Below are 21090 nucleotides of genomic sequence, written 5' to 3' on the forward strand. Positions count from 1 at the left end.
CACGGACTTCCAAATTATTTTCTTCGCGCCCAAGTTCAGATGCTAGGGAAAGAGCTTTTCAGCAAAAAAAATGTTGACCTTTTTCAAAGTGAACTAAACAAGGGTGGAGGGCAACCAGGGTGGTGGCATTTTTGACTGTTGCTGCTGCTTTATTTTCCTGGATATTGTTTGTTTTCTGTGTCATCGCTCATCTCCTGCGGCTTGGTAACATCAGCAGAGAGATTTAGTCGTTCTACTTTGTTCCCAAGGCTTTCTCTACACAAGATTTGTTCTATTTTTGCACCCATTCTAGCTTATATTTTGCCTTTTTCAAAATTATACTAGGTATATGGGCTGTGTTTACATTTTTCTCGTCTTATTTTATTTTCTTAAGACAAATAGCCTAAAGTTTGTTCTCATTATATAAAATCCCGGTTTCAGAAATGTACTGTCATTTGCAAACCTCTTTACAAATGTAATCAGTGGCTGATTGCTTTATTATTTTTAATAATCAGAATTCATTTACTTTGAGATACCAGTAAGAGATTCGGGGCTTTCAGAAAGGGTGGGATATATGACATGGCTACACAAATCAATTTCTCTTTCTTTGAAATCTTCAAATAACGAATTCAGATTCAGGCTTCTACACCCACAGAAGATATTTGACCTAGTTGGAGTCTGGGTCTTCCCAGGCAATTAAGGGTAGTTAGTCTTCCATTGTGACAACAGATAATCAGCACTCCTGGGGGCACGTGTGAGGGGACAACAAATAAATAACATTCAGAGCAAGATGCTTGCCAAGGCTAGGAGCCAGGCGCAGCTGGGGCTAGATCCACACTTAGCCACAGATCGACCTCTCACCTTCCAGCCCTGATAGCAGTGGTAGCAGGACAAGGCCATCCATGGGCTAGGAGCCGGTAACACACTGTAGCCTGCTCGCTTGAGCAGACTGGGGTTCGAGCTTCGGGAATGTCAGGGTGGCAATTCTATTATATGTAATTGGGACATATAATAGCAGAAGTAGCTCTACTTGGGATGCGCTCTCCCCTCTCTCTTCCTGGAAGAGGGTACTGAGTGTCAGAAGAAGCCATGTGGGTTCTTAGGGACTAATCCCGATATTGGGACTGGAGCCTTCCAGATCTAGGGTAAACAGACTGAAGAAAGAGTCACAGCCAGCAGCATGCTGACCTGGCTGCTCAGGCCTCGTGTGTCTAGGTACTTCTTGGCACTGGGTGCTCCCCTGTCTGGCTGTTAAGGGGAGTTACAGAAAAGACGGTGCGCTCCTGTATGCTTTTTTATTGTGCTTTCTGTGACTACAAATAACTGATGTGGTGTACAGCGTCGGTTGTGTACCGGTTACAGAGTGTGAGATATGTGTGTCTGTCATTCCCCTGTAGAGAGGACATATATTTGGGGCATTGTAATAACCATATGGCTAACATTTAGGGAGTGCTTACTGGAACCACAGTGTGTGTTGCATTCATACCTCATGATGATACATGCCCTTATGTTCAGAGCATGTATTTCTGGCTTACTGAAGGATAACAGAAAATATATAGACTGCTTCATCTGGCAGAGGCTCCCTGTATTGAGGCTGCTGTCAGCACCCGCTAACAGCTATCCAGAGCATGAAAAGCAGGGGAGGGCAGCCTCCCAGGCAAAGGCCTTGGTGAGCTGGGAGCAACCCACCTCCAGCGAGGTGGGAAGTTGGGTTGGGCCAGTGTTGGAGAAGAGCCCCTCTCTGCTCCTCACAACAAAAGGAAAAAGGAACCAAAGACTGGGAAGCCTTACCAAGTAGGGAGAATGAAATGAGGGAATCAGTGGGGGTTCCTGGGTTTACACAGGGATTGGAGGTGAGAGGACCAACAGCCAAATCATACCCACTGCCCCAGGGATGCCACAGAAAGACATCTGTCTCTAATTCCAGCCCTAGGGTTTTCTCCAAAGCTCTAAGTATGGTCATTTTCCCTCGGTGATAAAAGTTTGGGGCAGTGGCAGATTTTATTCATTGCTCATTTCCTTTCTTTTTTGCACTGAGTTTCTGTTAAAGAAGCCGCTTCAGAGAATTTCCTGAGCAACAGCAAAGTACTTAATAGAGTTCCTGATGTGTAGCAATTATGTCCTTAGCATATACAGTCTGGTCTAGATGACCAGTGGGTCTTGTGAATGCATGATATGTTTACCAGTGTGTGCTGTAAATACAGTGTAAAGAGCATGATACATATATTTTGCCAGTTTCTGAATGTCCCGGGAAATAAGTTGTTACAGATGACATGAGTGCTGTGGCTGAGTGGAGATATAGACATCCTCACACTCACCACTGAAAGAATGAGCCCTCTCCTCATATTACAAATTCTTAAGAAGTTACCCCTGCAGCTGTTCAAAGTAAATGGATTGGGGACAAGGTGTCTTGTCCTCAAGGGGTACTAGTCTTTATCAGTGCAGTCCATGCCCAAAGAACAGTGGAAAGAGCTAGAGTTCTCAGGATGGCCCTGTACCACCTTCCAGAACATAATAGAGACCTGTTTCCCCTGGCATTAGTAAAGTGTTTATTGCCCTATATCCCAGGTTTGGTGGGCAAAAAGCCCAGGACCTTGTACCTAATGATAAGTATATCCAGTCTTTGCCCTGTCTCCAGCAAATCAGAGCAGAAAGACATGAGCTGGGTGGAGCCCCCTATTGGTTGGTGGAAATTGGGTGCTGACCCAGACTTTATGCATCCTGGCAGTAGGAGATGGATCAGGGAATTGCTTGTACTGAGCTATGCCCTTGATGAATGCCTGAAGCATGTGAACCACTAGACAATGTCTATCCTCCAGGGACAATTCTGTCAGGAGGTAGCTTGGTCAAGCTTAGGAGCCCTGAAGAGTCCCCTGTTTGTCTAGCTTGGTGGTGACCATGGCTTTATGGTCTTATTGGCACGCCACCTATTGTGTGTGTGTGGGGGGGGGAGACAGCACATTACTTAGAGTAGCCTGTGAGACATGTAAGAAGAGATGGAACCAGAAGTCTATGCCTCTTCCCTATGATGGGGACCATGAGCATGTAGTTGGCAGGAGCAACCTTCATGCACTTAGTTCTGCTCTGTAGTCAACTCGAAATGATCATTAAAATCAAGCAGTCTAGGGACCGGGGAGATGGCTCAGTAGAATAAGTGCTTCCCTGGCAAGCGCATGGGCCTGAGTTCAATCCCCGGTTCCATCAAAAAAAAAAAAAAAATCAAGCAGTCTTAGTAACTTTCTACTTTCTGGAGAATGTACATACAATCCATGCTGCACAAAAAGACTATGAGTCCCAAGGACCCAAAATTTGATTGCATTTGAGAAACTGAAGCCAGAAGTTGTTACCCAGTTATCCTAGAAAATCTGAGGGGAGATCTGAGAGCCACTGAGCCTGGTTGCCCACTTGTGAAGCAGCAACACAGGTCCTGCTGCTCTCTGATCAGCTGGGTACTCAGTAGGTAAAGGTGTGTCCGTCCAAGAAGGAGGATACTCTGCTGCTGAGTAGGCTGTCTGTGCACAGGTTCTAGCTTGATGATGAACCATGACAAGCTCATTCTGAGTTGGGGGGTGGCTTGTGTAGGATGAGGCAAAAAGAGGGTCCTCTTGAGCGGGAAAGAATAGTAAAGAGTCAGATGTCCCCCTTTAACCTTGAACAAAAATACAGATTCCAAATCAATTTTCTCAGCTATAATAGAAATGATATACACTATATGTATATGTATTCTTAAAGTAATTTAATATTTTAGTAATCAAAGTGCCTATTTTATCGTAGATGTTCAATAACAGGTGCCCATCCCTTGTTGAAGGAAACCTTTAATAGTAACTCCATAGGGTTGGGCATCCTAACCTAGTTACCATGACCAGGCCACCTTGGTGCACCCCAAGAGCTCAAATAACTAGGTACCTACCCCAGTGCAGGCACAGGCCAATGCGTTCACCCTGCCCCACCCTGTCAAGGCCTGTGACTCTGCCATTCACCTTCTTGATTCTCCCAAAGCGATCTTCACTGGTATAGGGATTTGCTCTGAGGAAGGCCCAGCTAACCAGAGAAGTGAACCAATCCAGGCACTTGAAGCTAAGTGACAGCCATAACTTAGACTTTCCAGCCTTAAGTTACCTCCCCTGGAGAAGTGGGACTGTTGCATTTTTCTTTTCCTTTTCAAAAAGGGAGAAGGTAGCCACCCTGCAGGGGAGGTTGTAGGGGTCAACCTGTAGTTGAGGTTCCCCCAAGCCTTTGTGGAAGAAACGGGAAATGAGGGGCAAAAACGTAGGAAGCGGGTTGGGCTGAGCTGCAGCAGAGAAGGCCTCACCCGCCCGAGGGTGGGGAGCAGGAGCCCAGCCAGGCCAGCGGTCACCCCAGGAGACTCCCGCCTGGGTCACCAGTGTTTCTGTCCTAGAACATGTGGGCTGCCCAGCAAACTCAGATCCTCCTGAAGCAGCAGGCAGGCCCTTCCTGCCAGCTTCAAACAAATCTGGGGCAATGACTTGGCCAGTCTGAGCACAGGGTGGTCTGTATGGTAGGGCAGTAGGAGGTAATGGAGGAGCCCGAGCACCGAGCACCGGCAGAGATGCCGCAGGGCAGTGGTGCAGGAGCCTCAGGCCTGTGGGGAGGCCACCTCTGACTAGGGGGACCTCAGCCTGCTGGATCACCCTGATACTATCAAACCGAATAAAACAAAATCTTACCCCTGGATCCTCCTTCATGTAAAAAGAAAACTGCTTGTCCAGGCAAGCAAACAAAATCCTGAGCAGGATCCCAGGAAACTTTAATCTCAGTGGACAAAGAAGGAAGGAGACGATGTCATTTGCTTTTTTTGTTTGTTTCTAGAAGAGAAAAAAAGGAAATTCAACACATATTTTTTAAAATTTCCCCCAACACCACCAAAAGCTGTGAGTGTAACAAGAGAGTCAGGAAACCAAGCCCCTGCCGCAGTGACACGGGGCCTTTGTCCTCTTTCCTGAAGCCCCTGAGACTGCTTGACCATGCAGAGATAAAGGCCAGGTCAAGGCCTGTGGAATCCTGAGGGAGGGGACAGCAGGCAGTGGCACTGGCCCCTTTCAACCCAGTATGAGGAGATTTCCAACCCACTGGCCTTGCAGATCCACAGAACCTGAGCCACAAGGCCACAGTCCAAATCTACCCCCAGGTCAAAATGAGGCATACATTTGTGTTTTTTCCTGAAAGTCTTCTGTTACTAAATTATTGATACCTCATTTACTCCAGCCTTTTGTCTTCCTAAAGGCTCAGGCAGGAGGGCTGTGGCTCCCCACCCACCTGATCCAGTGAAGTGGAATTGTGGCATCTGCAGCCTTTGGGTTCAATCCACAGGCAGCATCCAAATGCAAGTGCTGTGCCTCTATGACTGCTCACAGCCAAGGAGATGCCTCCAGCACTGGGCCTCAAATGTCCTGCACACTGGCATTCTTTCTGTGGAAGAGGTCTTTGGGGAAGGACAAGAGTGTTCCTGACTCTGGGCTATCACTGTGAATTTTTTCGGTTTTTTTGTTTCCTGATGTTTTGTTTTATTTTTGAGACAGGGTCTCCCTCATGTGAAACCCAGGGTAACCTAGGCTGGCATCAAACTAGCACTGATTCTCCTGCATCAGCCTCCAGCCAACTCAAGACACTAATAAGCTCTCCTCTGTGGGTGGGCTGGCAGCAACAACATTCGCTTTGCAAGCAGCACCTCACTAAGCACAGAAGCACCTGAATGTGCTGCCCGTCAGATTTTCTTCAAAGGAGGAAGAGAACTTGCACCTCCAGACCTGCTGGTATGGAGGCAGGGAGCTCTCACAACCACACTAAGCTGAGGCCGTGCACACTTTCTAGTGTCCCGGGGCTCCTGGCCAGCGCTGCAGCCCAAAGGAACCCTGGAGCCGTGAATTCTCCCAAGCCAGTTCGCCTTCCTTCACGATGGCTTGTGGGGATTAAAAAAGAGCCCGACAACCTTCCCTGAGCTGGATGGATCAGAGATCTGCCTTTATCTTTTTCAAGAACTCGAATTGAGAGGCGAAGGGCGACAGATTCCCGAAATGAGATCCTGTAGCCTCGAGGGCCCGCAGCACCCTCCACCACCTCATTGTCCAACTCTCTGTCCCCACCAACCGGCTCAGGGGTCTAGGTCCCCAATGAAACTGGAGCTGCCCACCGCCTGCAGAGGAGAGATAAAGAAGCCTGCCAGCGCCTAGGCGCTGACCTACAGACCCAGATCCAGCCTTTTCCACACCCCAGAGCGGCACCCAGACTCTTTCCCCGGGAACTAGGCCAGCTTGGGAGAAACGGGTTGGCTCAGCAGTGTACACGCTTTGCCTCCAAGCACAGACCACCAGGTTTGTGGGCCCGTGTGAACTGTCCTTGTCCGCGTGCATGTGCACTGTGTATGGAGACGGGCGTGCACAACTGCACAGACACAATATATACGTGCCCACATTCACACCCATTCCATTGGACTGTGCCCAGTACAAAGAGGGCTGGCTGTTCTTATGTCTTAAGTATGCCTGGTATTTACACAGGTCTTCACACTTTCACAACCATCCAGGGAAATAACTCTCCTTTCGATTTTTACAGACGGGAAGCAAGTTAATGGGTGCCCTTCACACAGTCTAGGAGAGACCGACGCTAGTCAAAGATCCCAGGGTCGGACCTGTGGAACGAAGTGGCAGATACGCTCAACAAGAGTCTTTATTTTAGTGCGTAGAGACACCTTCGCGTGGCTTCTGGGAGACCCGTCAGGCAAGGGCAGGGATTTCATTCGTTCGCAGCTGCGCGCGTCCTTCCAGAGCGGGTTGATCCAGGTGCCCAGGTCGGTCAACTCAGAGCGGGCCTGAGTACCGCGGCGAGCTTCCCACAGTTCCCCGGCCGCGGCCACCCACGCGCAACAGGATCCAGGGGCCTGGCGGGCTCGGGTCTCCGAGGCAACCACGTCAAGCAAAAGCTCGGAGACCTGATCCCCTTGCCCCAGCTGCAAACCAATGAGCCCCTCCTGTTGCGCTAGAGCCAGAGTAACGGGCGAAACTTGAATTCATTGAATTCTGCTGTCTCGAATCCCTATTGATCCCACGCTGCCCGAGAACCCACGTGCTCGTTTCACAACATTGGTTGCTCAAAAGGTAGAAGCTGCCCAAGTTCAGCGCCAGAAAGTGACCAGGATCCCCAGTACACGCTCCCTCTGCTTCCAGCGCAGAGCGCTTGATCCCCGCTCGCTGCACGTCTTTCTCGCTGCTCGAGCCAGCCGCCCTTAGTCTCTGACTTCCTCCCAAGGCCGCGAGTGCCATCCTAGCTTCAGCAGCATCGTTTAAAAGGGGTCTACACTCTTGGAATCTATTGCTGCAAACGTGTTCCCCGTGTCTGTTGGGCTTCGCGTTTTACTTCCCCTCCTGGAACATTTGGTGCGCTTGCCCCGTCTATGTTTCTGCAACCTCGCTGCTCCAGAGTGAGTTTATCCGAGAGCTGCAGATAGACCACATGTCACAAAATGCCCTTCTGCCGGGGCGCCCACCCCTCCCCACAGAGTCTGGGCGCAGAAGGGAGCCCGCGGTTTGGGGAGGTCGCCGTGCAGCCTCACAGTCTTGAGACTGCCCTCTGCTGGCACCAAGCGACATCACTCCGCCTCTCTCGGGGACCCGAAGCCGAGGGACCAGAAGGGCTTGCCCAGAGGAGGGCGACCTCGCTCTCGCTGGATTCCCAGAGTGGCCGCCGTGCTTTCAACCTATCGAATCCCTCCAGTATTTCTCGATTTCCTACTTTACCTCGGCCAGCACCGCAGACTGCAGGTGCCCACCCGGGGATTGGCGGGGAGGTTCTGAACGCGCGGGAGCTCCGCACAGCAATCCCGCTGTCTCGCGGCTCCCGCAGATCCTACCAAGTTGCCCACAGGGAGGAGAGGGGCGGGCGGGGAAGCCGCACCCTCAGGAGCCAGCCCGGCTCTGTGAGCGGGCGTCGCGGCTCTGGGGCTTCGCGGGAGAGCCTCTCGCCTCTCAGCCGCCAGAACTTTGATTGGGGTTCGGGGCCCCGCTTGCCCGCGGAAGAGGCTGCCCTCCCAGTTCTGTCCATTTCCAGCTCCCTTTGAGGCTCGCCCTGGCCCTGCTCGCGGGCTGCCACTGCTCTTGCAGTGCTCTTGTCTTCCCAATAAAGAGCTTCGGAGACAGGGGCCGCTCTCAACCCGCACCGTGCACGGCCTCGGTCGGGGTCTGCCCTCGGACCCCCTGCACAAAGCCTGCATCCCTGCTCCTAAAAGCCTTAGGCGAGGAGGTGGAGACAGTTCCACCTGCTGAAATCCCTCCTGGAGTAAACATCAGTAATCACACCTGCGCATTCCCGGGGCCGTGTATTAGGGCTTTTCAGTTTCACTTTTCCTCCACTTAGAAATATATCTCAAATTAGAGAAAACTAGGCGAGGAAAGCACTAAATTCACGAAGAAAACCCAAAAATTACATTAACCTCACTCCTCCTTCACAAGGTAACCACAGTTAATATTTTGGTGATATATATATATATATATATATATATCGATTAAGTTTAACTCCCACATTAATAGGCTATAGTTTCCATAGTTTACAGTTTTATAACCTGCTTATTTTAGGCTTTCTCATCTTTATTTTTTCCATCTTATTCTTTAAAAAATGGTTTTCAGTGACTGTTCATAATCCACGATGTGGATGAATCATAAATTTTTTATAATCATAAATACAGTACCAGTTCAGCTTGTTTTCAGACCCAAGAAATTCTCCTTAGCCCTATTCCCTGAATCAGTAGTTGATCAATAAATGCTGAATCTTTTGGTACCCTAAAAAGGCAAGTCATGGTTGCATTTTCAGTATATAAAGAAGCCAGGGTTTCCCTGAGCTAAAAGAAAGCCTTCTAGCCCTCTTCCTTCCCTGGGGGTCAGTGGATCAGGGGAGGTGGGAGGGATGTCTTAAAAAGCAGGGACCAGCAAGGTACCTGAGGAACTGCCCTAGAGGCTTCCAGGACCAAAGCGCTCCTCACTTGAACCTAAAATGGTGTTTTTCACCTGAGTTTCTATGTGCCGTGTGTTGTGATAGTTAGGGGCCAAACCAGCCTTCATTTGATCTTGCATTTCCCTCACAAGTCGTGCGACCTCAAAAAAAAAAAAAAAAAGGTTCTTCCACCTCACTGAATCTCTCCGGCCCCATAAATTAGAATAGTGCCTATCACATCAAGCTTTCGTAAGTAGTCAATTATGCACCCAGCCTGATACCGGTAAAAAGACTTCAATCCATAGTACTGCTTTCTCCTTCTGCCTGTCCAGTGGCTATTGCTGTTGTTTCTGCTGTTTGCTATGGTCTTTGAGATCACTGTAATTCCTTTTTCCCTCAACTCCTGACCCCACTGCTACTGTTTAATACAAGCCCAAAGCCTGGCATTGAGCCTCGCCCAGGTTCTCAGGGCTCAGAGGTCACTTCCAGCACTCCGGTTGGGCTGCTCAGGACCTACTGACAATCAGGTCTGGGTCTGGGCTATTTATACTAGAACCATAAAACAGGAAAATATGCAAACCCTTCATTCACAGGGATCCGGCTATTGTTGGGTCAGAAATGATATTTGTTTCTAAAATAAAAGCTACTTTTTGCTGCTTTGCACACACACACACAAATTCTTTTTTTTTTTCTTTTTTGGGGGGGGGAGGAGGAATACCAGGAATCAAACTCAGGACCTTGCACTTGTCAGGCAGGCACTCCACAGTTTTCTTTTTTTAGTTATGTCTACGGAGCTCAGAAGGCAAAGTAAACGATCTGGTTCATTGTACCAGCTCAAGCAGTCAATCTGGAAAGGTCCCTTTGGCCTGAATGCATGTTCTAAATGCTCTAAAAGCTGGCTGGCTAGCTGACAGAATGACCAGCTTCACTGTTTTGTTTGTCCACAGGCTAAACTCTTGTTCATCTCCTAGCCAAAGTCCCTTCAAAATCCATTTCTCAAAACTGATAGGTCGACAGAGATACCACCTCCTTGTTGGAAAAAGAATTAAATAACTTCTAAAAAGTTAACTTCCTGGCCATGGTGGTACGTATCTCCAACGCCTGCTACTCCAGAGGCTGAGACAGGAAGATTACAAGTTCAAGGCCATCCTGGGCAACTTCACTATCTCAAAATAAAAAGCACTGAGAATGTAGTTCATTAATAGAGCTCTTGCCTAGCATGTGTGATGCCCAGGATCAAGCCCCAGTATTGAAAAGAAAGAAACCTTGTACCCATCTAATCCCAGTCAACTCAGTGCACAGCAAAATCGCAGGAAAGGTTTTAAAGCACAGATGTCAAGACCTCCTCGCCAGCCGTTCCTGCCCCTGGAGGTGGCCCTTGCCATGTACGCGTCTACAGCTCCTCCAGGTGATTCTGATGAAGCCCCATTAGAGAACCACTGCTGTTCCCAATTGAACTGAAAACTGAGGTTTCTCCAAGGGGACTCTGGAAACTATAGATTCTAAAGAAGCTTCCATTGGGACCACATGGAGTTGCAAAGAGGCTGATTCAAACACCGGATGTAAGTGAGTGACTGAGTGTGTATGTATGTGTGCGTGCACCCATGGGGGGGTGAATTTTTTTTTTCTTGTGTCTGTTTCATTTTTGTGTGCTTTTGCTGCACTGCTGCATGCCCCAGACCTCTTTGGTCACAAGTAACATAAGTCCACTAAAACTGGTTTAAACCAAACTGGAAGAAAGTGTTATCATAAGGATGTGTGGCGATTCCCTGGAGCCCCAGGCAGAGCTGCAGCCAAACTTCCTGAAGGACTGTGCTGGAACAGAAGCCGAGTGGTCACAAGAATCAACTTTGCTCACAATTCTGGCCACATCTTTCCTCTCTGCTTTGTGTACAAAAGATGAGTCTGAAATATAGGCAAAAATCTCTCAGCCCCAACTCCATCGTCCTGTGTGAGAGACCGTGGCTGACCAAGGTCAGATACTGTCCTGAAGATCCACCAACCCCACCCCACCCCACCCCCAGATCTATCAACTAGAACTGTTGTTGAAGGAGAAAGCCCCATGGTAGCTTCTGACGATCCCTTGCTGTTGGGAGAGAGAAGCTGGCAGTCACTAAACACTAAGCAGACAGTCCCCAAGTCTGATTTACTTCACTCTGGTCCCTGCAACCACTCAATCAATAGCTCAAGGATTCTTTATGCTAGCTGAGCTCCAAAATTACCTAAAAGATTATTAAAAAGTATTGTGCTCAAAGCCAGGAGAGGTAGGGCATTCTGGTAGTCCCAGCTGTTCAGTAAAGGATTGAAAGATCTAGCCCAGCTTGGGCAACTAAGTGACTTTGTGAGACCCTGTTTCAAAAAAAATTAAAATTAAAAGGTGTTGGGAATATAGCTCAATCTGAAGGCTCTGTCCTCAACCCCCAGTACTGTAAAGTAGGGCCTGGGATGGGGGATGGAAGTGAACCAGCACAATAGCCTGGGATCAATTGCCAGTACAAAAATCAAAATAAACAACAAAAGGGTGTCCAGGCTCCACACCTAGGCTGTAGTTAGGGCCCTGGTCTAGTTTACAAAACAGGCTTGGTGATTCCTATGTACAGATGGGGTTGAGAACCCTAACAGTAACTACATAGGGAACCTTCAAGCAATCCAGCCATTCCCTAGTAATAAGCAATTAAGGAAATTATTAAACTGATGGTTTTCACATAGCTTAATTTCAAAGAGCATGATTATTCACATTTGACATTTTCTAAGCCACTTAAATGTTATGTTAAATTCCTTTTTAAAAATCAGTTTCCTTTCTGGAGATCCTGAGGGACTAAAACAAAGAATGGCTCCCCAGGGCCAGGGAGATAGCTCAGTAGAATAAGTGCTTGCCTGGCAAGAGCAAGGGCTTGAGTTCAACCCCTCCTCCCCCGTTCTGCCAAAAAAAAAAAAAAAAAAAGAATGGCTCCCCAGGAACACAGCCCCCACAGACCACCTGCCCCTCCCTTTCTGGGGTCTCTGGCTTACCCAGGGATTCCCCAATCCCCTGCATCCCTATGTTGAATCACACTGACCTTGCTTACCCCCATCCACAGCCTAGGAGTCTCTGACACATTGCCCTGCCCCTGGGAGGTCAGGAAGACTCTGACCTCTGGGATCAGCCAGGCAGGCAGCCTCTGGTGGCAGCCTTGTCCTTGTCTGCATCGGGGAACTCTTCATTTGTTCTACTGTTTCTCCTCCTGGCAGTTTTCCCTAAACAATGAGTCAGCAAATATTTCATAACTAGCTATGATGGCTGAGTTCAAGATAAAACGATCATACCACCTCAGAGACATCTGTCACTGGTGCAAGTGCCACAGTGACCCTCTCCAGGTTTGCCCTTGCAAGGACCCCAAGTGCTGGCCAAAGAGATCCCTCCCTCCACTGCCTTGCTAGCCCCACCCAGGATGGAGATTCAAGCCCAGAACCGAAGGATAGCAGGAAGGGGAAGGGAACTGTCCTACCTAGTGGAGTACTGGAATGAGGAGAGGTATAGGGGAGCTGCTCTCCCCAGGTTGAAACCCTGCCTCAGAGCCAGCAGCACAGACAGTATGCCCATGCTGCCCTCTGAAAGCTGAGCCAGGGCCACTGGCAGTGGGGATATCTGGTAGCGGGCTGGGGACCTTCGTTGCTACAAAAAGGGCCCAGAGATGCCAAATGAGTCCTAGAATAGTGACTTTCAAAGTGTGGCACCCAGACCATCAGCGCTACCTGGACCAGATTAGAAGTACAAAGTCTCAGTCCTCAGACTCAATGCACAGACAACGCTGGAGCAGGGACGGCAACGTGTGTCTGACCAGTGCCTCAGGTGTATCCGATGGATGCCCAAGTTTGACAACCCGTGATCTACTCCAGAGAATACATAAAGGAGCAGCAGCAGTTACCCCAGACATCCCACCTCTAAGACACTTCCAGGTTTTTAGATCCCTGAACAGGTTCTGCAAAGCCAGGCAGGAACTCAGGGAGGTCACCCCAGCAAGAATCGCTGCCGCGCTGCAGCAAACCAGCTTCCTTCCCACCCCTATACAAACTCTTCTTTCAGGGAATGATTTCTAGCTTGGCACCTTCTCTGGGGCCTGTGGAGCTGAAGCAGAAGAATTACCCAAAGAGAGGGGCCTGCCTGGAATCCTAGAGTTCTTACCAGCCGCTTCCAACCCCCAAAGGACTTCAGCAGTCACCCACTAACCTGCTCAGGCTGCTGGGGAATCGCAGTCCTGAGCTTTGGGGTGGGACTTGGTTGGTTTGTTATATAGGGTAGGAGAAGTCCGGGCGCCAGGCACTGAGGTGTTTGTAGCTGAGTGACAGAGTGAGTGCTTGCCTAGCACCTGCAAGGCGCTTCGTTTTAACTAGGGGAAAACAAATGGCCAAAGTGATCGTGAACCTAGGCATATTCATCAATCCAGGGGTTCTGGAGGCTGAGAGGAGGGGTCACTATCCTCCAGACTTCACTAGATTCCAGCCATCTCAATGCCAGGGCACTGGGTGTGGGAGCTCTGACGGCGCCATGCTCCGGGTCTCCCCATCTGCGCTACCTAGCATTAGCTGGGGCGGGGAGAGGGGGTGCGGGAGGACGCACGCACGCACGCAGGGTCCGCGCTACCTACAGAATCAGAGACCTAGAAGACCTGGCCCAACACTTTGTGCTTTAACCAGCGCTCCAGGAGGTTCTCAAGCTCCCTCGCCCGAGTCTGCGGACCGCTTTGAACCGGTGTCAACTGCGCGCGCCCCGGGGACTCCGACCTCCCGGCCTCGCGGGCGCGCAGTCCCCAGGGCACCATCCCTGCCCAACATCGCGGGGTCGCAGGCCCGGGCGCCCGGGGTGGCTTGCGGGAAGGAATGACGGCCGAGAGATTCCGCTCTGACTTATGTTGTTCCATTCCGGGAGGAATAATTTGTTTCGTATTGGAATCAAAGCGCCTCTCGTGGCTCTCGCGTTTTATCTCGGCCGCTCTCGGCCCGGTGGGAAGGGGCTCGGCCGGGGCGCAGCGGCTGCTTCCCATTAGGACGAGCATGGTCCCTATTACGCAGCCCGCTCTGGGCAGAGCCTTCCGCGCTAACGGGAGGCAGCTGAGCGGCCTGGGCCGGGACCCAGGGACCCAGCCCTCGCGGCCTGATGCAGATACCCCCTGGGAAGGGGAAGGGATGGCTGGAGCCTCTGTCCAACAAGTGGAGTCCCGCCGCTGCCGCCCGCACCGCGAGGGCTCCCTAAGGCCGGCCACCGTCCCTAAAAGGGCGCTACGCACAGACCCCTGTCTTTTCATCTTTCTGATGGAAGTAAGTTTACGGGACTTCAGGACTTGGGCCTGCCAAAAGTGACTCTAAGAAGGAAGGCATCGCAAAGATTCCTCCAAGAAAACGGTTAAAGGGAAACAATCCCCTTTCTGCCTGTTGTCATAGCACCTGAGCCGACTGCGGCGCATGGTGTAGCATATCAATGAAGAAAGAACATAAAATGGAATATATAAATGAAAAGCCACACCCAGTCCCCGACAGGCAAGACCTTGTTCTGGGTAGACAGGCAGGCGACAGCCGCACATCCACTGGGGAAGGCGACAGTCTGCACATCAGGGAGCTGCGCCTTCCACACCCTGCTTCCCCAGGTGGCAGCTGCCCTGAGGACTCACCGGGCTTGGAGAAGCAATCAAACGCCCCACAGCCACAAAGCCCCCAGTGATGTGGTCCAGTTTCACACTTATTTTCTTTGATTTCATTGAATTTTTATTGCACAAACAATATTGTAGTAATCGTGGCAATTTATACATAGGACAGAAACCCAACAATATTCCAAAACTTGACCACTAACAAAGCAATGGTTTTCTTTTTTCCGTGTTGCAACATAATTCCTAGCTATTGAACAACAGGAATATTCAGCTGCATGCTGTGACTTTTTTCAGCTCCCATGTTCAGGATGTCTAACTTGTCTACTACTATAAAACAAAAATTGCAACAACACTGTGATATTTTTGCATTTCTTTCCTTAAATTATTTACCAGGTGTGCAGTTTATTTTCATAATTTTCATGTGATTAAGGAGGCAGTTTTGCAGGGAAATTTAAAAACTAAGAGCATTCTAAAACCCAGCCTTAGTCCTCACTTGCCCTGAGCTTTTCTTGTCTCTGAAGGCTCATAGCACATGTGCCCTTACCCCGACAATGGGAGATGGCTCAGTGGAATAAGCGCTTCCCTGGCAAGCTCAAAGGCCTGAGTTCAATCCTCAGTTCTGCCAAATAAATAAATTAAATTAAATTAAATCGACTGTGTCTTATCTGACATGTTTTACTTTTTGTTTCATGGCTGTCTTGCTTGTCGTCCATAACTGTTAATACTGAAGGCAAAGACCATGTTTTTCCCATCTGGGTAATAACCACAATAGCTCCATTTTATTGATGTCCTAGGGTGTTCCAGCCATAATACATTATCTCACTTAATTCCCACAAACTATCATTTATTTTCTTTTAATATATGTAAGGAAAGTGAGACTGATCAAGACGAAATAACTTGTGCAGTGTTCCCAGCTTGTAAACAGTAACAGTGGAGCCAACATTGATTTCACATTCATGCTCTTCCCTCTATATAAATTTACAGTAGAATTGCATTGGAAAGTTCACCTCTTAAAAATCTCTTTTAATTCAGGATATCAGCCTAGCTGTGATTAATAACGATCCACATCTTTGCATCAATTACAACGCTGTCAGGTTTAAAAAAAAAAAAAAAAAAAGAACTTAGACAATGGGTGCCATCACTCAGAGCCTGGGGCACCAGCACTCCTACTTGCCAACTTTCACCTCCACAGCGGGCATCACAGAACTTACAGTTTGTAACAGGACTAGGACGTAGAAGGACCCACCTCTTCCAGACTTTTTCTGGGGAATCTAACTACTCTCCTAGCTGTCTGCAGACTCCCACTTATTTCACAGGCAGGTGTATTATTTTATTTATTTATTTATTTATTTATTTTTGGTACTGGGGATTGAACTCAGGACCTTGCATTTACCAGGCAAGTGCTTATTCTACTGAGCTATCTCCCTGGCCCTCACAAGCCTGAACATAGAAGTAGCTTAGTGAATTAGCTGGTTGTCACTGACTAGGTCTGCCAAAGGGTGAAAGCTGGGGTTTCTGATAGTTGGAGTTCCTTACATACCTGAACCAAGTCAGGGTTCTCTAAGGAAGAAAGGAGTGGCAGCTGTAGGGAGGCAGCTAACACTCAGATCTTAAAGGAAGTATACTTCCCAAATTAACGCATGCACAAGCTAAGCAAGTTTAAAATTTTCTTCTCTACTTGGAATAGTCTATTTGTCATTAAATCATTATATAGTTGAAAGTAAATATATTAAATGTGTATTTTCTAGTGAAGGTGGTTTAGAAATTTCACTGGGGACAGAAAAAGAGGTTGAGTTGTATTCTAGAAGTTAGATTGCCTTTGAAATCAGAGGCTTCCTGCATTGTGGCCCTCTCTCTCCTGGACTGCCTGAGCTCTCCTCTGCTCCCTCTGCAAGTAGACGATTTCTCAAAATATTTTTTCAGATCGGGTCTTAACTCTGTTTCCCAGGCTAGCCTTAAAGTTCTAGGGTCAAGTGCTCATTCTGCCTCAGCCTCTGGAGTACCTGGGACTACAGTCATGTGGTACCATGCCTAGCTCAAACTCTGAGCACGTGCATGTGTGTGCATGCTGGTGCTTGAACCCAAAGCCTGGAGATGCTAAGCACTCACTTTGCCACTGACTACACTCCAGCCTGTCCCTTGGAAATTTGTAGTTGTAATCTCCAAGAATGGAACTCTGGGTTTCTCCTCCTGCCAAAGAGGTTCAGAAGTGGCTAGAATGACTCCTGCCCTGGGGTCATGAGTCACCTAGGCCCATTATGACCAGGCCAGAGGAGCCTGACAGCTGAGGTTGGCCCCTTAGGGAAGGTCCAGCAGTTTGAGGGTGGACACCTCCCACGGAAAGATCAGAACCTTACAGCTCCTTTTGCTTGTCAGTAACCCTCTCAAAAAACAAAAGCAAATATAAAAGATGTTGTGGTATGTATGTGTGTGTAGTGTGGAAGATTAAGCTGAGGGAATACTGAGCTACGTTTCCAGCCCTTTTTATTTTTATTTTGAGGCAGGGTCTTGCTAAGTTGCTGGGCTTGAATTTGTGATCCTACCACCCTAACCTCGTGAGGGGCTAGGATTACAGACGTGGGCCACTCAACCTGGCTGGGTATGTGTATATTTTACCCCCATCTTTCACAGAGACTGCTTCAATGGTAGCCAAAAAGACTCAATTCTAGAATTTTTTCAGAGACTAAAGGAAAAAAAGAAGTTTTCTTTCTACTAACAGTGATAACTATAGGAAAGAAAGAAATCTGGAACTTTTGATAGCATAGAAGTATAGAGATTATGCCTCAGAATAGAGCTAACACAAAGGACAGAAGAGACATTAAGTTTGGACATTTTGTGAGCTCCTGAATCCAACCATACCTGAAGATCTATCTATCTATCTATCTATCTATCTATCTATCTATCTTTCTTTCTTTCTTTCTTTCTTTCCTTCTTTCTTTCTTTTGAGACAGTGTCTCACCATGCACTTTAGGCTGACTGGCCATGAGCTCACTTTGTAGCCCAGACTGATCTCAAACTCACAATGATCTTCCTGCCTCAGCCTCCTGAGTGCTGGGATTACGGGTGCATACCACATCCAGCCTACTTCCTTCCTTCATTCTTTGTTCTTTCCTTCCATTTTCCCTTCTCTCCCTTTCTTTCTTTCCTTCCTTCTGGTCATAGTGGCACACTCCTGTCATTTCAGTACTTGCTATCTGTGTCTCTGTCTCTCAATCCCCTCCCCCCTCCCCCTACCCTTCCTTCTCTCCCTCTCCCTGAGACAGGGTCTCACTCTGTAGCCCAGGCTGCCCTCCAACTCACAGTGACCCTCCTGCCTCGGCCTCTGGAGTGCTGAGATTTCAGGCATGAATCACCACACCTGGTTCTTCTCTTTTTTCTTTCTTTTTAAACAGAGCAGCTTGTTTCCATCCTGCAACCCGCAGACTCCTGACCAATGTGTGAGAGTTGTGTTATGGAGAGCAAAGCTGCAGGCTGAGGCAGAAGAGTTCTCCTCAAGAGACTCACAAGAGCCCCAGGACCACAGGCTGCTCTGCGTCCCTACCCAAATAAACAGCTGCAAGGGGTGGGCATCCTTCCACCTTTACAGGGGGCACACAGCAACCTGACTTCAGGGGCACACAGCTATATGAACTCTCGGGATGCTCAAGGCCTGCAGCTCTATAGCAGATCCTCCTGGACAGGAAAGGAGCCTCAAGAGACTTGCTCAACAATGGCAGAGAAGTGTCATCATTTTCAAGTGGCTTTATAGGTGGCCAAATTCCACAAGGAGGCAAGTGCCCAGAGAAAGTGAGAGACACACTGTAGCACTCTGAAGCATCCCTGGAGGCCCCTGAAAGTACTGGAAGGGAAGGAGTTACTCAGTGAGCTGAGGTCTTGTGTTCTGAAGACAGAGACTGAAGCCACTGGTGACAAAGCTAATGCTCAGACCCACAGCAGCCACAGACAGGATAAGCTCAGTGGACCTTTTTGAATCATTTATCCAGAGGATGCCCAGGGGAAGTGGCAGATGCTTAGAAGGGCTGACCACAGGCTTCATCGATGACCTGGGCACCAAGGTGTCTAGCTTCATCAGCCTGGCACCAAAACAGCAGGGATGTCAGGCCCAAAAGCACTGTGCATTCTGGTACAGCCAACAACTTAACAGTAACCTCTGAGCACTGCTGTCCTGTGGCCCATGACATTGAGCAAGAGTGCATCATTTCAAGAGGGTCACCACCTGTGCTGTTACTTTTGCACCTGAGTCTGCAGATCATCAGCAAGTTCTCTTCTTGTGGTCTGTTTCCTCCAAGAAAAACTGTCAGGGAAGGGTGAGGCCTCATGTGCCCAAGGAGATTTGGGAAGGGGATGCCAGTAGCAGAGATCTGCAGGAGCCTGACTCCTCTGTGTCCCAGAGCCTCTCTCTGTAGGATCCAGGGTGCAGGTCAGGGTAAGGTCCGAGGCATCTCCTCCAGCCCTGGATGGGGCGGGCATGACTGGCCAGGGGTCCTCTGTCCTGAGTGAAATGCAAGGAGTCTATCCTGGGAGCACTCAGAAGCAGAGATCGACTCCAGCAAGTGAGCAACAGGCCAGTGGAAACCTGTTTCACAAAGGCAAGGAGAGAAAATTCTGGACTCAGCCACTCTGGGGTAGAAAGCAACTCACACATCCTCTGGGGTAGAGGGGGTAAGGCTGGGGAACTTGTGCATGGTCACACAATGAATCAGTGACTGTCTTAGCTACTTTTCTTAATGTTGACTACTGAGGCAAAATACCTGACACCCAAAAATTAAAGGAGGAAATGTTCACTTTATTTTATTTTATTATGTATTTGGTACAGGGTCTCACTACACTCTTAGACTCATACTGATCCTCCTGTTTTCAGCCTCCCCAGCACTGGGATATAGGCATGTGCTACCATGCCCATACTCCGTGGCTGGCTCTGTGCACTAGAGGGCAGGCCAGCGTGGCATGTGGTGCCAGGGATCAAACCCCAGTCCCAATGCTTGCCTAAGCAGATGCTTAGTCTGCATAGCTATCTCACCAGCCCAAGAACGGTTTCTTTTGGCTCCAAGTTTGTAAAGTTTTCTGTCCATAGTCAACCGGCTTCAAGGCAGGGTAGTATGGCAGTGGGGCACTGCAGAAGTCAGTCCATGGCAGAGCAGGTAGGAGGCAGCAAAGAGGCAAGCAGCAGCAGCAGCTATCGCAGAAGGCCTCTCCCTTGTATCCCATCCAGGGTACAGTCCTGTTGGGTGGGGCTTCCTATTACACCCAGAGCAATGCTAAGCGGAACAGCGGACTGATCCAGTCATCACTCCGTTTATCCTTTATCACACACCCTAGATCCAGGACTCCAAAAACCCCCATCTATAAGCATACAAGACTTTGGGGCTACAACAAGATACAAGCCAGAACAGTGACGCAGCCAGCAGTCAAAGGCAGACCCCTGACAGTGGGGGTCTAGGCTTCTGTCCCCTGCACTTCAGGACACATTCCTGATGGAAATCTCCATATTCCAGAAGACAGGGACAACTAGCATGCAAAAAAGAGGAGGAAGAGGGGAGGAGGAAAAAGGGGGAAGGAGGGTGACAAAGGGAAGGGAAGTGAAGGGAAGGGGAGGAGAAAAAAAGAGGATTTCTGTACTGTACTAGTTGATGCATTGTATCAACTTGAGAAGTTTAGAAGTTTAATTAAGCAACTGAGCAGAGAGCCAGTATTTTTAGTTTGTAAACATCCTCATCCTGTGCAAGAGGAGGGCATGGTCCTTGTGTGAGTTCTACGCCCCCACTCCAGGGTAGCTTGTTTATAAGAGAGGAGAGCCACTGCTGCTGCCCTTACTTTTGCTCTTAGCTGTTTTCTGCTGCCATGGACTGCTGCCCTCTGCCATGTGCCATTCTGCTCTGGAGCCAGCCAAGTGTAGACTGAAACATCCACAAACTATGAGCTAAATAAACCTTTCCTTTCTTCATTTTGAGAGTTGGGTATCTGTCCCAGTAACGAGTGAAAAGCAACTGAGACATGCACCATTTATTTCTCTTCCTACTTGGAATTCACATGCTAGCATTTTGTAGTGGGAGTTCATTACCATCGCTTCCTTGGGCTAATACCCAGTATCCTGACCATACGTAACGTTGCGTCTTTTCTAAAAATCAATTTTATTGAGAAAGAAATAGCAACGAAACAGTTTCAAAACAGGTTAGTAGGGCAGTTATAATAATTAATACATTGCATATTGTTGTCTTCGTAGTAGTTAGAGGACAAGATGCAGACATGATATCTTGTCTAAACATTATTAGTACAAATCTCTCTTCTCATTGAAATAAAATTGTATCTTATTTACCAGCCCCAACCAAAAAGATGGTAGCAGCAGTAGCCATCATTGTGTAATTGTTGTAGTCTGTGTTGTTGTGGCTTTTTTCTCATTATTATTTTATTGTCATTAGTTTTTCCCATTATTTATTACACATTGTATTAGTTGGGGTTCTCTAGGAAAACAGAACCAACAAATCTGCAGAGAAAGATTTAAGCAACTGACTCTTGCAGTCATAATAGTAGGGCCAAAAAAAAAAAA

At 48.5% G+C, this 21090-nt stretch overlaps 1 pseudogene; it reads left to right on the plus strand.

Moving 5' to 3' along the window:
* The first annotated feature begins 13953 nt into the window (after nucleotides 1-13953).
* Nucleotides 13954-21090, plus strand: part of LOC105743908 — a 101718-nt pseudogene continuing 94581 nt past the window's right edge.

Source organism: Octodon degus, unplaced genomic scaffold, assembly GCF_000260255.1.
Source record: "Octodon degus isolate 3935 unplaced genomic scaffold, OctDeg1.0 scaffold00008, whole genome shotgun sequence".
NCBI classification, from domain to species: domain Eukaryota; kingdom Metazoa; phylum Chordata; class Mammalia; order Rodentia; family Octodontidae; genus Octodon; species Octodon degus.